This window comes from Nannospalax galili, unplaced genomic scaffold, assembly GCF_000622305.1.
Source record: "Nannospalax galili isolate Female #2095 unplaced genomic scaffold, S.galili_v1.0 scaffold34, whole genome shotgun sequence".
NCBI lineage: Eukaryota > Metazoa > Chordata > Mammalia > Rodentia > Spalacidae > Nannospalax > Nannospalax galili.
The window spans coordinates 4,483,084-4,498,852 of NW_008338996.1; positions in this window are offsets into that span (position 1 = coordinate 4,483,084).

A 15,769-nucleotide genomic window follows, 5' to 3' on the forward strand; every position below is an offset into this window, starting at 1 on the left:
AATATTTGGAAATACTAGATGAGGATTTAAGATCACAGCCTGGGGCAGATGACTATCCAGCAGTGATACCACAGCCTTTAGGAGCAGGAGTACTGCTTGAAGATGTTCTGTTTGTACAGTCTGCATTCCAACTCTTCCTAACAAACCAGAGCCCTGTTTGCTAATGCAAATATTCAAGACAGACTTGGCTGAGTGTGGGTCACATGCTCATAGCTGTGTCTAAGAGTATGGAGAAAGAATGTCTGGTCTCCTTAGTAACTGTGGAGGAAGACAGCAGTCTAGGAATACCCTCTGAAGTAGTTTCCTAATGATGAACAAAATCTATTACAACCTGAGCAATTTATACACCTACCGACTAGCTCCCAGCTCTGTAGGTCAAAAGTCTCATCCAGTTTATTCCGACAGCCTACTAAGAGTATCTCATGACCAGCATCCAGCTGTGGACACACTGAGCTCATATTTGCAGTCTCTGGGGGGTGGATAAACTTGCTTCTAACATTATCAGATTGGTTCATAAACTGTTCCTTAAATTCTGAGGGCTGAGCTTTCAGTGAGAGGTCACTTTCTCCTCTTACAGATGATCTGATATCCTTATATTTTAGCTTCATTATTTTTATACCAAAAATTTGAATGCCGCCTTTAGGTTCAACCTCTTTGACTTTCTTTTCTAAAGAAACAGAAAGTAACTTTAAAAAATTATGTGTTCATTATACAAAGTGTGGGTTTCATAAGGACATTTTTCTTCTAGTAGGTCCTGTTCTTTGACCATATTGTCAGCTTATTGCTCTCTCCTGTCCCACCTCTTCTCCAAATAGTCCCCTTCCATTTTCATATCCTATGTATTTTTCTATAAATCCAATATCCAACATATGAAAGAAAACTTGTAACATTTGTCTTTCTGAGTCTGGATTATCTCATTTGTATGAGGATTTGTAATCATCCATTTACTAAAAATGACCTAATTTCAATCTTCTTTATGGTTGAATAAAGTTATGTTGTGTCCACACATCAACATTATATTTTCTTCACTCTGTTGAGGTACAAGTAGGCTGATTCTGTAATGTGGCTATATTGCGTAGTTCCAGGGTAAATATGGAAGAGTAGATGTCCCTGAGTATTCAGACTGAGACTCTGTAGGGTATATTCCCTACTGGGGTAGCTGGATCATGTACTAGTTCTATTTTTAGATTATTTTTCCTCTGCAATATTAAAATATTTTAATTGAAATTTTGTCCATTTCATACAATATTTCTTAATCAAATTTAGACCCCACCCCCCATTCATGCCCTGCATTTCCTTCCTGCCAGACCTCATGCATTCTGTCATATTTGTTAGGTCTTTCTTAGCCAAGTATTCGTATTCAGATGTCCTTTGGTGTAACTTCATGCACTGGAGTCTATTCAGCCTACCTAGAGATCTCAAAGAAGATCAATTCTTCCTCACCCAACAGTAATCAGTTGCCAACAGCTCCTAGGCTAGGTTTGGGTCCCACTGCCCATTTCCCTCACTTCATGCTGGACCCTTGTCTGATTGAGTCGATATGGGTCTTGTGTCACCTAGGGCTGAGCATTTCTCAGATGTATATTCTCTGTTTGTGACCAGCTTTGGAACTCTGTAATAGCCTCGATCTGTTGCAAAAAGTAGCTTCTTTGATGAATGCCAGACAGGAGAGACTTCCTTTGTAGCTGTTGGTCAGAGTAGTCCAAAAGACTCCCAAAATAACACAGGCTATTAGCAGAACACTTGGTTATCTCCAAAAACTTGAAGGTAACACCCTACTGCTGAAGACAAGACATACTTTGGACATAGGACTTGGAGCAGTGGAGCTGAAACTGACCTGGAAGCCTCCTCCCTGAAGACCAGCTCTCATACAGGATAGTATACAACTACTATGGAAGAAAATCAATCAATGGTCCAACGCAATTCTAAAGTCTAATAACCATAATGACTGGCACAGCAAACTGCCTCTGTTGGTGCAGTAGTGGCACTTTTATCTGGGGGATAATCAACAGCTATTTAATTGGACTTAAAACCCTCTCAACTGGTAAGAACTTATGGGTGGCATTATAATTATACCCAAGTATACATGACTGAAGAGGTCATAGATTCTAGTGAAAACCCTATCTCTGTCATATCTCTAGACAAATGAAATTTCTTACCACATGCTAAATATGGATCCTTATATTTATAGACAAGCATTTTTAGATTTTTGATGAACTTCCCACTAATTTCTATAATACACAAAACTGTTTACCTTCTCATCATCTCTGTATAAATATTCCACCATATCCTTATGAGCATTTGTTATTGTGTGCATTTTGATGGTAGTCATTGTGACAGGGGTGAAATGGAATCATAGTGCACTTTCAATTTGCATTTTCCTGATGGCTGAAGATGTTAAGCATTTTTTTTTCATGAGTCCACAAGCCATCTGCACATCATCTTTGAGAAGTTTCTGTTCATTTCATTTGTTCATTTATTTACTGGATTTTCCATGGGAAAAATCTTTTTATTGGTCTTAAACTTTCTGAGTTTGTTTTAAATCTTAAGTATGAATCATGTGTGGAATGTATATCCTATGAGGATCTGAATACGACCTCTTCTCTGATTATTTGTGTTGTTGTAAGAAGCTTTTTAATTAGGTTCAACACTGTTTGCCGAATCTTGGAACTATTTGCTGAGTGATCAGATTCCTTTTCGGAAAGTACGTGTCTGTGTGTATTGCTTGCTTTGTTTCCTTTCTGTTGCTGTGGTAAAAAACACTCAGACCAAAAGCATCTTGAGGGGATGAGGAAAGGGATTATTTGGCTCTCACCTTCAGGTTCGGTTCTTCACTGAGGGAAATCAGGACAGGATCTCACACAGGAAATTGAAGCGTAGCTTTCCTATAGAGCCTATATGGCCAAGGCCCACCAATTTAGCAAACGCTGCCCCCTACAACCACCACTTGCGCTCATCTATGTGTGTGCATACCCCCCCCACACACACACTGGCCTGGGCTCTTTTATGTCAATTGACAATCAAGAGAATCACCACAGACATGCCTATAGACCAATCTGATCTAAATAATCCCTCTACTGACACTCCCTTCTCAGATATCTGTAATCCCTGCCAAGCTGACAATTAACGTTAAGTAATGTAGTGTATCTTCAAACATTTTCAAAATGTATCTTTCGAAGGACTGATAATGAATCAAGTAGATTCAACTAGATTATCTACTTGTTTTAACTCAGTGGACTGATATCACGATTATATCTGTAAAACCCTATTGCAGTCTGCATAGCACCAGGGAGCCACTTAGAGTTCTGCTTGAAGCATTCTCCTTCCATAAGTAAACACAGTGATGAAGAAAATATGTTGCCAAAGAATATTGAGGTATTATTGATAGGTTTCCTTAACAGATAAAACAAATAAGAAATTAATTAATGACCACACCAGTCCATAAACCTCATTTTTAAAAAGGATGGCAAGTGTTTTTATTAGAATGTAAACACAAAAATATGAATTTTACAATGGTAATAAAATATTAATAACTAATATTATTTGATTGATATGAAAGTGAACTCATGGCTAAGAAGCTCAGGGGATTCTGGGAGTGATGCAATGGAACATTGATCAGATCAGAAAGCCAAGACTCAATTTTCTGTTTCAACCGAATGCACTTAATAAGCTTGAATAAATCACTGACTTTATCTAGGACTCATTTTACTCAGTTGTAAAATAAGAGAATTAGGATAACTTATCTCTGAGATCCCTTCCAACTGTAATATGTCAATATGTTGTGAAACATCAATGTGTTTCAACAGGTAAATGTGTTTTAAAAATTAAATCATGTGTATGTGTGTATGTATCTTTAAATTGTAATGAAATTTGTGCATGCATAATTTTAGTCCTAGTATTATTTTGAAATTTCTTTGTGAAATATTTTACAATATATCCTGAACTATTAAACCCTCAATACAAACTAATAGAAATACCTCTCTAGATCTAGTGCCCAAATAAAAGGCCAATTATTTACACTGTGCATTCTCTAAAACATTTTCATTGTGTCCTTTAAAATACAAGAAATATTAATATGATTTTTCCTAAATAGAAAATGTTGACTAACAGGTAAAATTAAAAATTAGAGTGGTTTATTTCTGTTTCTATCTTTCCCCAGCTTTCTAAGAACCTATATAGATGAGAAATATTTTATTAATTCTCTAAGTAATTTATAAAATGAATTTTGATCATATTCACTAACCATCCCCACATCCTCTCAGATTCAACCTCCTAATTTACCCATTTCAATTTGTGGGTTTTTTTTTTAATCTTAAAGTCTGATTTGTGTTGCCCATATACTCTTGGACATGGGCCATCCACTGTAGCATGGTTGATGTACGAGGGGCCACACACTTAAAGAAAATTGACTCCCCTGCTTAGCAGCTAAGATTTGCCAGCGGTTCTTCTGGGCGACTTTGAGCCGACACTCCACATGGGATTTCATTGAGATTTAGCTGGGACAGATCTTGTGCCTGTCCTCACAACCACTGTGTGTTTATGTGTGCAACTGTGCTGTCCTGTCCAGAAAACACTATTTTCTTTTAGTTTCCATTGTCTCTGGCACTTAAAATCTTTCTCTTTCCTCTTCAGCTGGGATTCTTGAGGCTGGTGTGGGGGGGGAGCAGTAGGGTCCTCATGAAGGGTATCTAATTAAAACAAGAAATCGCTTAAACCTTTCATTTTTGAAGTTGTTCCCTCTCTATTGCTAGAACCATTTGCAAAATATCAATTAGTGCAACTTGGACATTCTTAGGTTAACAGCTGTTACTTATGGAGGAGAGGGAGCACGGTTTACGGTGCTGTATTGGGTCTTCAAGGAAAGTTTTACTAAAAACGATGTAGGATCCTAACTTTTTACTTGTCCACAGAAATCACCTAGTTTCTAAACGAGCTTGCTCTCTTTATAAGCAAACACACTATGGTATCTTCCAATTGAAGGTTTTTAGCACTGAAAGACTCTTTCCACGGATCTTTCAACGGGCAGCTGTATTCTGGGTACATAGCGAAGACTGTGTTAGTTTTCCCAAATTATTGACTGTTACTAAAATGTAAGCACCAGATCAAAGCTTGAGTGGTCAGAGAAAAAGGTGAGAAGGAACTGATTGATTAGCTCCCAGGACTATGGGGCTAGACAGACAGAAAAAGGTAGAGAACAGCCCGGAGTCCACTGTTGAGACTGAAACAAAGAACTGGAGGAAAGGCTCAGGCTGATTCCCTGCTTGTGTGGTGATCTCCAGAGGACTGAAAGTCCTGGTAAGCAAACTGTGGCAGTTGGTATGAAAGTAGAACAGCTAGAGGGTTTACCGAACGCTTAAGATAGGTGAATGAGCCCATCGAAATAAATCACAAGACCCTATGGACTAGATTCTCTGCTAATATCATTAAAAGGTCCAATGAAACAAAAAAACACCCCTGTGGTGAGCACACCAGACCTTCCACAATCTTCATTGCTAAACACAATCATCCATGTAACATTTTTATCACAAATCAAATTCATTCTCCCGGAAACAAAGTCTAACAGATTGACAATTTATTAGCACCTGTTGTGTTGTGATTATGGCTTTTAAACTCATTCACATCACACACGTAAAATGCACAAATACATTTCATCATCGCAAAATGCATGGCATTCTGGTCGTATACAATGACAGATTTTGTCTAACACAGAATGCTGCTGCTTTTATTACTCCCAGCCAAGAGGATGCTTGGAATGCTGTTATTGGTTTAATATAATAATAAAATGAAATTGCACCCAATGCAATAGTCAGAAGGACACCCATATTGAAGAAAGTAGATTAATTGATTTCTCTGAGGGCATAAACTACTCTTGTAAGTTTAACTGCTGTTTGAGTAATCACATTTTAAGGTATCCATTTTCCAAGTACAGTTTCACTGATATAAATAAAATCTATTCTTTTACTCAGGAAACTGAAAGGGGTATTTTTTTCAAGCTCATACGATTTCCAAGGTGACCCACATTTAGTAGATGAGGCTGTAAGAGAATTGTAAATGGAAAACTCCCAATAATAGTCCTGGATTATGCTAAATATTTGAGTTTCATAAAGACTGATTCCCGTTTCTTCATCAGCAAATAAATCAATAGAAGATGTGTGTCTGTAGTGATTGAGACTGCTTAATTTTTTTGGGGTCTTTTTGAAACAGGGTCTCCCTGTAGCCCCAGCTGTCCTGGAACTCACTATGTAGACCAGGCTGGCCTTGAACTCACAGAGATCCACCTGCTTCTGCCTCCCAAGTTCTGGGACTAAATGTGTGTGCCACCATGCCTGGCTGCTTAATGTTTTTTATGTCTCATAGAATTATACATTTTAGGTACAATGAATTTCATTGGCACGAAATAACTTTACATAATTTATTTGAATACACAAGAATTGAAAGAAGAGATCTAAGTGTGTCCAATTGCATCTAAAGTCTTCAGTAAGTGATTGACGAATGGATGACAAATGAGTGTTTCCCATCACACGGTAAAAAGTGAGTGAGGATTTATATTAGTGTTCCAACAGACAAATATCTGCATCTTTAGGTAAGAGGTTCATGGCAGAATAGCATAAGAGACTTTATATGTAGCATCTGCAGATACTGAAATAATCATCTCTGCAACACATTAGTGTCTATCCAGAGTGTGGACTGTCAGCCTTCTTAAGCTTCTGTTCTCTTATTGGTGAAACTGGAAAGATTAATAGTGTCTATTCTATATACTGTTGTGATGGTTATGATTCAGATACCTCATCTACCATTGAAATCATAATAATTAAACTCCTGGGAAACATAAGATTATAATTATTACATAGAAATGATACAAATGTCACTTGAGTTTCTATATATTTCTTAATTCTCTTTCCTCTGTCCCAGCATCTGTGACTGATAGACAGTGTATAGTAAGTGACTGCTCATATTATACTTTAAAATTTTAATGTATGAGATTTGTCTCATTTTCAGTGGGGATTTTACATAAGGATGGAAGTAGAAGGCATTGAATTTTCCTTTATGACAGTTTCCAAAATTCACAGGATCACAAATAAACTTTAATGAGACTTTACATTGAAAGTAACATTTTAAGTATCATATAAATGTTGAGCTACCCTACTTTAATTAGAAGTAGAGGACTAGGATATTTATTTCAATTAGCTTCAACTTTGTCTCTTGGAATAAGCCATGAGACCTTTCATAGAACTTTCCATTTGAAAAATAAGAAAATACCTTCAGTTGTTCTAAATGAGGAAGTCGGTGTTCAGAATGGAAAAGTGCTGTCTGATAATAGAGCAAGAACTGTGAAACAAAAACTTTGAAAACAAGAAAGGAGCTATAGAAATGACTCAGCAGTCAAGAGTGCATACGGCTCTTCCAGATGACAGGAGGCTACTTCCCAGCATATCAGGTGTCTCATAACCTCCTGTGACTCCACCTGCAGGGGACCTGATACCCTCTTCTGGCCTCTGTTTATACCTGCACACACATGGCATACAGAGGACACACACACACACACACACACACACACACAAATAAACTAAAAAATAAGTCTTGGATAAAAACCTCGAAAAACTCTTTTTAATATTTTAACCTCATTGCCCTAAATGTGTTTAGAATATCAATGCTACACAGTATATTTAAAATAGTGACTGATTTCAGGAGTAGGAAATATTCTTAATAATTAACTGGTTGCTGGCTTTCTGGAAATAATGAATTTTGTGTTAAAAACTAAGCTGGTAAAATGAGTTCTAGTTCAACTGTACACATAAGAGGGATTATAGTTAGCAAAAAAAGTGCTTGTGCTGCATATTTCAAAATGGACCAATGAAAGACTTGAGCATTTTTAATAAATCATAAAATGTATGTATATTTATATAGAAGGATCACATTAATATTATACATATATTTTGTGATTTTTAGAATCCATTAAATTAAATTAAACTTTAAAACTGAATCAGAGAGTGAGAACGAGAGAGAAAGCAAGAGAGAGAGTGAGAGTGAGAGCAAGTGAGAGAGAGAGAGAGAGAGAGAGAGAGAGAGAGAGAGAGAATGAATCTGGTGACTTATGACTGAGTAATTGGGGCGCTTATTAAATTTTATTCATCTTTCTAATGACTTTATTGAATTAGCAAACTTTCTGCCTTTTGTCAATATCAGTGCCTCCTGTGACCACAACTAGGGGTCTCCATGGGTCTTATCATCTGCTTATTTGTCACTGAAACTCTGACTACTTTGTCAGGTCTGTGGACTTTGACTGTCTGAGAGCCTCTTCCCACAGGAGTTTCTCTAGTGGACATAGAATCACACTTGAGCTTGTCAGCTGAGTAACATGTTTATTCTAGGTTCCTCCCTAGATACATTATTAGTCAAATAGATGGCCTTCCAGGTGTTTCTGGAGCTGGATTAATTCTTTTGCTGACTGCCTTCTGCATCCCAGGATCAGATCATTTCCCTGTTGATGTCCACACATCTGAGCTGCGCTCGTGCGCATGCGTGTGTGTGTGTGTGTGTGTGTGTGTGTGTGTGTGAGTGTGGTGTTCAAAGATGATAAAGACAGTGAAAACATAAAGAATACTTGTCCTCATTGTGTCTTAACAGTCTGGTGCTCAAATACATATTCAGTGTTGAATGAATAAATATTCGTTGGTGCGTTTCCTGGATAAGTTCATAGGACGTTACTCCTGAATTCCTGTATTCCTTTTCATCTTTGGAGAAGCCTAGGCATACTCAGAAAAATATACGCATGTGCACACATTCATACGTACATAGGTACACAAGGCAAGCTATGTGTTTTGTCTGTGTTCATGAATTTAATAGACTCACCTCCTCATTAAGCATGGTCAGCTCAGTGACAGAGAGATAGCAGGGACCACCTCATACCCACAGAAGGATAAGTGACGTCATTGTGCCTGATCATACCTCAGCTGGCATCACAGCTTTTATACTGTGTTTTCTGTCTGGGATGTCCTTATTTACTAAAAAGGTGTGATGGCCCAAGAAACCCGTAGATGGTTTCTGTCACCACTGCCCAGATAAAGCATCTGATACAGCACACACATACACCCACACACTCATGTTTTTGGACCTATTTCGAATTAAAAATACAGTGTAGAGATGGTTCCAAACATTTGGTTGGGTCGCCCCATTATCATTATTCATGGGAAACTGAAGGATATGAAAGAGCAGAATGGTTCTGGCAGAGGCAGAAAGGCTGGCAATAAACCCTTTTCTTTTTCAGTCAAGGCGGTCTATATAGCATAATCTGTAGGTCAGAGAATGTCCATTTGCATATTTCAGGAATCCTGAAACATGGGGCTGGCTGTTTTATTGATTATCAAATAGTTACTTAGGACCTGCAGCTTGCTGTGCACTGTGCTTGGGATATAAAGTGAAGGACACAAGGGTCATTTCCTCTCCATGAGGCTTGCAATGTATGAAGTCCATTAGTGTTTCATCTAAGGCAGATGTTTGTGTAAGTCTTTCAAACATGGATTTAGACTCACTTTTCTACATCTTCTAAGACTGAAAGAATTATGTAGCATAGAAACAAGAAGTATCATCTACCCTCTTCTAACATGTCTTGTTTTAACAATTAATGTAGGTGAAAATGTACAAGTCTTTCATAATTTGATTTTTTTTTTTTTGGTGTTTTTGAGACAGGGTCTCCCTGTAGCCTCAGCTGGAACTCGCTATGTAGACCAGGCTGGCCTTGAGCTCACAGAGCTCAGCCTGCCTCTGCTCCCTAGTGCTGGGACTAAAGGCATGTGCTACTATGCCTGTCCATAATTTGATGTTTTGACAGCTGAAAGTACACTTAATTACAATGATTATTTCATTGTCCCCTTCTCCTCTACCCTGTGAGCTCCACGCTCAAAGAAATTTTGTTTATTCCATTCATTAATACATCCCCTGTGTCTATCAGACTATCTAGCATAGCATAGACTATTAATAAATTTTGTTTCTTATGATAAATTAGTGAAAGTAAGAATGAAGTCCTTTTCTTGGGAAAGCACGATATAGAAAATCTGAGAAGCATGAAGTGAATTAGATGAACAGAGAAGCAAAAAATTATCTCCTTTTTGATGACTTACAACATTTCCATCTAGCACCTTAGGAATACCACATACCAATAATGACAGATGAAGTTTTTTATTTACATATGTTACAAATGAAATGAAAATTAGAGTTTAATAATTTAAAGAATTTTATCTTATTATGTATCTTCTTATAATCCAAGTCAAGAATCAAGCTTAGATCTGCTCAATTTTAAATCTGTAATGCCTTATAAAAATTCTGAATATCCTTGAGATGTACAGAATGACATACTCTAAAAGATGAAATGTTAACATCCAAAGTAGAAAATTTATATTTGATATTATAATACCCAAATGCAAACTAAAATGATTAAGAGAGAATCATATACAAAATAAATATGTTTGCCTAAATTAAACTAAATTGGAGCCATCAATGGGCTATATCTGTCCACAAAGCTACAATAATTAAAACATTGGCTCCTTAATTTCTAAACCTAAAGCAATGGCAACCATATATTTTTTTCAAAAATGCTGAGGATAGAACTGGAGAATCACACTGAGTACTGGGTATCACACTTGTAATAGGAGTTTATCCAACTGAATCATGTATTGGGAAGAGGCAATGGATTATTAGGAAAAGAATGAGTTTGCTTGTGAATTATAATAGATACGAACTAGGTAGTATTCATAACATTAAGTGATTGAATATCATGGGCACATCATACAGACTTGTTAAGTTTGGTCATAAAGAATAATATTTTCATTATCATTTTATTATGAATGCTATCTTCAAAATGAAGCACCATCAAAAGACAGTCTATGCTACCCCTAGAGTATTATTCTTTTCAGTGGAAATACCTCAAAAAACACTAAGGTGTCCCAGTAGAGCAACATTTACAGAAGGTATATGGTTGGACTACAGAAAAGCCAGCAAACACATGGCTGCCATGTCCTGCCAGTTCATTACTGGGATTTGCCATGATGCTTCTTCATAGTATGTGAACAGAAATGCAGGAAACCATTTATAATGGATCAGAGTTTACAAATGGAAAAAATTATTATTCTTCTCGTTTTAGAGGTATATGGTATAAACAGGGATTCTAAAGCTTTGTTAATCATCACGATCCATTGTAAGACTCTCAGGATCCGTATTTTTTTCTCCACATTTCCAGGCTTCAACTAAGGTCCACTAACAAAGTAATGTCTAAGTTCTTAATCTAGAAATCTGTTTATGAAAACTACAAAGAGGTGAATTAACTTGGCCAAGACTAGGATAGATTTGTAAACCAGTATTTATCAACCATCAACAGAAGATCCATTGTAAACATTTAGTTCTGCAACTATTAAGAAGTCCAATAATCAAGAATAAACATCTCTGTGTGTCCTTGAACATGGACTAATTTTACCTTTGTTCATGTATGTAAGTGTTATCTGTGCATGCAAAAGTTCTGCTTTTTATCATGAGTGAAATGTTCTTTTCACTTAGCCCACAATGCTGAGTTATATGTGCATCTGACTACCGACTTAGATGGACTGGATGCATCATGCTACCTGTTAGAGTATAAAAGAGCAAACATTAATAAAAGTGATAATACGTCTTGTGGTGGTGACTCACCCAGAGCAAGCACATCTGTCACAGAAGAGCAGCCTGCCAGCTTTGTACCAGGGAAAAAGCAATTGAATAATAATCCACCACACATAAAGCAGCTCCAATAATGAGCTCTACCAAAGTTCCCCAAAGTTAGACACATGTACACATGCAGGAGAAATGCACAGTCATACAATCAAGTTAAAAACTTTGTATGCAGACTATAACATATTAAATTCAGACTCATCCAATAAATGCCAGGCATGGTGCTACATGAAAAACCTGTACCAAAACACACAAACAAGCATACAGACAAAAGCTCTCTTGAAATACAGTGTAGGAAAAGAACAGGAAACACTAGAGAGAATTCCACTCATTAAAAGTTTGTTTGAAATCAAATAATTGGAAGCAAAATTTGTCTGTGCTCTTAAATACATGGGCTATGTTTTTATAAGCATGAGTCATCCACACATGCTGCAGAGAGGCTTTCATGCAACAGGAATTCATTAGACCCATTCTTCTGGTTTAAGAGAAATGATTTTCAATACTTACATTCAGTCTGAATTTAGTGACCTTACCTTGGTAGCATGGAATTTGTGTGGTGGGGGTATTTATACCACAGAAATTAGACAGTACCACATGCAGAGTCTTTCAGCCTCAAAGAACTGCTTGATAAATGTTTACCTGCACACTTCATTTGTGTAAAAATGTATTTTGTGCCACACACAGTGTAATTTAAAGCAACAATTCCAATAGCCCAATTCAAAGGGCTAATTCATGGGAATAGTCTAATTCATGGGGAGAGAGCTTTATTGATGAGTCTAGCTATTACTCATAAAGACCTTAATTTGCAGAGCAATTTTATATTGGTCTTCCGTTTACATTCTTCTTTTGTAAAATGAAGATAATTATATTTTATAAACAAAGAAGGAAAGTTTAACAGAGACAGTTGAAGTTTTGAGAGAACTCAATGAGACATTCATGTAAAGCATTATACAAAAGGCTGGGTATATAATAAGTATCAATACCTTTTAACTACTATTATAGTTATTATTTAAAATAATTATTTTAGTATCAAAGCAATCTCACAACTCATCCCTGATTGACAGCATTAATTGCACTTCATGGATGATGGACATAGAGCTCAAAGAACTAAAATGAAGTGACTGAGACCTAGGCAAGAAATGATAAAACTTATTTTGATTCTTGACCCAAAGTATGTCCACAGCATGTTCTAGCAGTTATTGTATGTATTAATCTATCTGTGTCCTCAAGGAAGTACTTAGAGGGCACCTTCTAGTGTGGGTGCTCTGATAAAGAAACAGAAGAAAATCAAAATTTAACTTTGCTTTTTTTTGGGGGGGCGTCTTTTTGAGACAGGGTCTCCCTGTAGCACCAGCTGTCCTGGAACTCACTGTGTAGACCAGGCTGGCCTTGAACTCACAGAGATCCGCCTGTGTCTGCCTCCCGAGTGCTGGGATTAAAGGCATGTGCCACCTTTGCTTTTATAGAGAAAATATTCAGTTGAATTACTAAAGACCAAATGTTGGGAGATGACAAGCACCTTGAATTATAAACCATCTGTGTGAAAGTCTGAAGAGTGTGTTTATGGAGGATGCTTTAGGGAGGATGCTCCCAGAGACTTTTAAGAGGTCTTGCCATCTGAACTAAGCAAATGACCCAATGAAGAAAGAAAGCATCTTGGAATGAATAGTCCCAACAAAGGAGACAGTGGATTCAAAGGTACTGAGCTCCCAGAGAAACATATGGCGACCACAATAACTGCAATAGAGTGAGTGGGGGTGGGGTGAGGGGACATGAATGACAGCAAATAAAATCAAAGACAGGGCCAGAAGCTGGATCACAGAGGCTTCAGCCTGTCAGAGTGTGGCACCCTCTATTGACATGTGTGTATGGTAGCAAAAAAAGAACTTGGTGAAGGTGGACATCTCACCTAAGGTTCTGAAAGCCTTCCCAGGCAAGCTGATAGAATCTTTCCATCACAGTACAGAGGTTGGTAGTTCTTTCTGAGGTGATTCAATCTAGGTTCTAATTTTTACTGAGATTATGTTGTGGTGGTTTTTGCATTTAGTTATTTTTTATTTGGTGTGTGTGTGTGTGTGTGTGTGTGTGTGTGTGTGTGTCTATGTGTGCACTTATGTCACAGGGTGTATAAGTCAAAGGACAACTTGCAGGACTTAGTTTTCTTCTACCATGTAGTCTCTGGGGGTCAAATTCACATCATTAGAATGGTGCCAGTTTCCTTCACCTGCTGAGCCATCTTGCCATCTGGAGTAAATGCCTTTAGCTAATGAACTAATTTATTATCTAGAATACCCTCACTATGTTCTAGGCATAAAGCTAGCTCCTGGGAAGACCTAAACAACAGAAACAGACATCTCTAGGCATTGGTAATTCAATAGAAAATACAAACATAATCATAGGAAGTATGGTCCAGAGTGATAAGAGCTATATAAAAAGGGTATTCAGAAAATCCCAGTGTGTATAGCCTACAGTTGATGTTTATGGTTATCCTGGTTCCTGGCCATTTTAAAATGCTATTTTGTGACCCACAGGGTGATAGAGTCTGTGCATATACAGTACAGATTTACCAAGTCTGGAAAAATTAGCAATAAAGACAGGAAAACATTATTTTGCTGTTTTGAAACTAAACTCAATAGCTTGAATAATATTACCTTTAATGAGGCTGGGGAACTTCCTCTGAGGAGTCTAAAACCCTTTGCCGGCTTTTCCATTAATTCTCCTTGTGTCTGGGATTTGGCACCCGAAGCATAATGCATTATGCAAAACCAAAGTATCCTGTGCACAGAGAAAGGATTGTGTTTCAATGTTTCCCTGGTGCTTGACTTTAAAATGCCAGTAGATCTGCCATCAGGATTGTTCCTTTACCCATGCTCTTGATATTGAAATCATCCTAAGTGACACATATTTAAGATTATTTACATGCAATATAAATGTAAAAATATACATGTTTGCATATAGAGAGAATGAGACAGAGAGAGAAAGACACATGACTCTGCTTGGTGCCCATGGCAAAATATTGTACCTCCAATCTTAGATTGAAGGATAGGACTTTAAGAAATAGCTAACCTAACAGCACTGTTTACAGAAAACATTTGCAAATAGAATTTTGAATGTTTAAATGCTAACTGAAGGGTTGGGGAGATGGTTCAGTCAGTAAGGTCTCCAAGTGTGAGGATCTGGTTTAAGACCCCAATCCATATAAAAGGCCATATGCAGTAGCATGCCTGTAATTCTAGTGCTGTCCAGAAAAAGACAGGAGGGTCCCTGGAGATCAGAAGCCAGTCTAGACAAATTGATGAGTCCAATTCAGTGAGAGACCTTGTCTCAAAAAATAAGATGAATAGCAATACAGGATTGCATCTAATATTGACTTCAGACTTACACATAGATGCATAACTTTGTGTGCACACTCACTTGTCATAAAGCTGTGCAGACAAATACACCACATAAACATATACAACAAATGCTATAGATAAGTAAGTTTATAAGCAAGTAGGTTTTGAGACAAAATAATATAGCTAATCTGGTGCTAGATATTTTAGAGAAAAAATAAAATCAAGAGGAGTTCTGCATTTCAAGTTGGAAGAAATAACTGCCTTGCAAAATGCACTTAATCTACAAACAAAATTAGAACAAGAGTTGGATTAGGATTTTTAGTTTCTAAGTGCATCTTGGTATTCAAAGATGACAGAGATCAATGTCAGCTGAAAGGATAAAAAATCTTTATGACAAGCAATAGATTTGAACTGATCTTTGAAGATTACGGAGGATTCAGAAAGCTGCTTTTGCAATAAAGTTCCAAGGATGGAGATGTTATCTAAAATGCTGATATTTTAAATCTAAGAACAGTTCCAACACACCCATTCAGTGTCATTGCAGAAAGAGGTAGACTACATATGGGCAATTTCTGGGACTAGAATTCATCTCATATTTATACTTCCCAAGCAATGTTGGCATTTCAATTATCCCATGGGTTTCTTTCAGGTTCTCCTCTGGAACCCTTTTCTGCACTTTTTATTTCTGCCCTGGATTCATTCTCTCTCTCTCTCTCTCTCTCTCTCTCTCTCTCTCT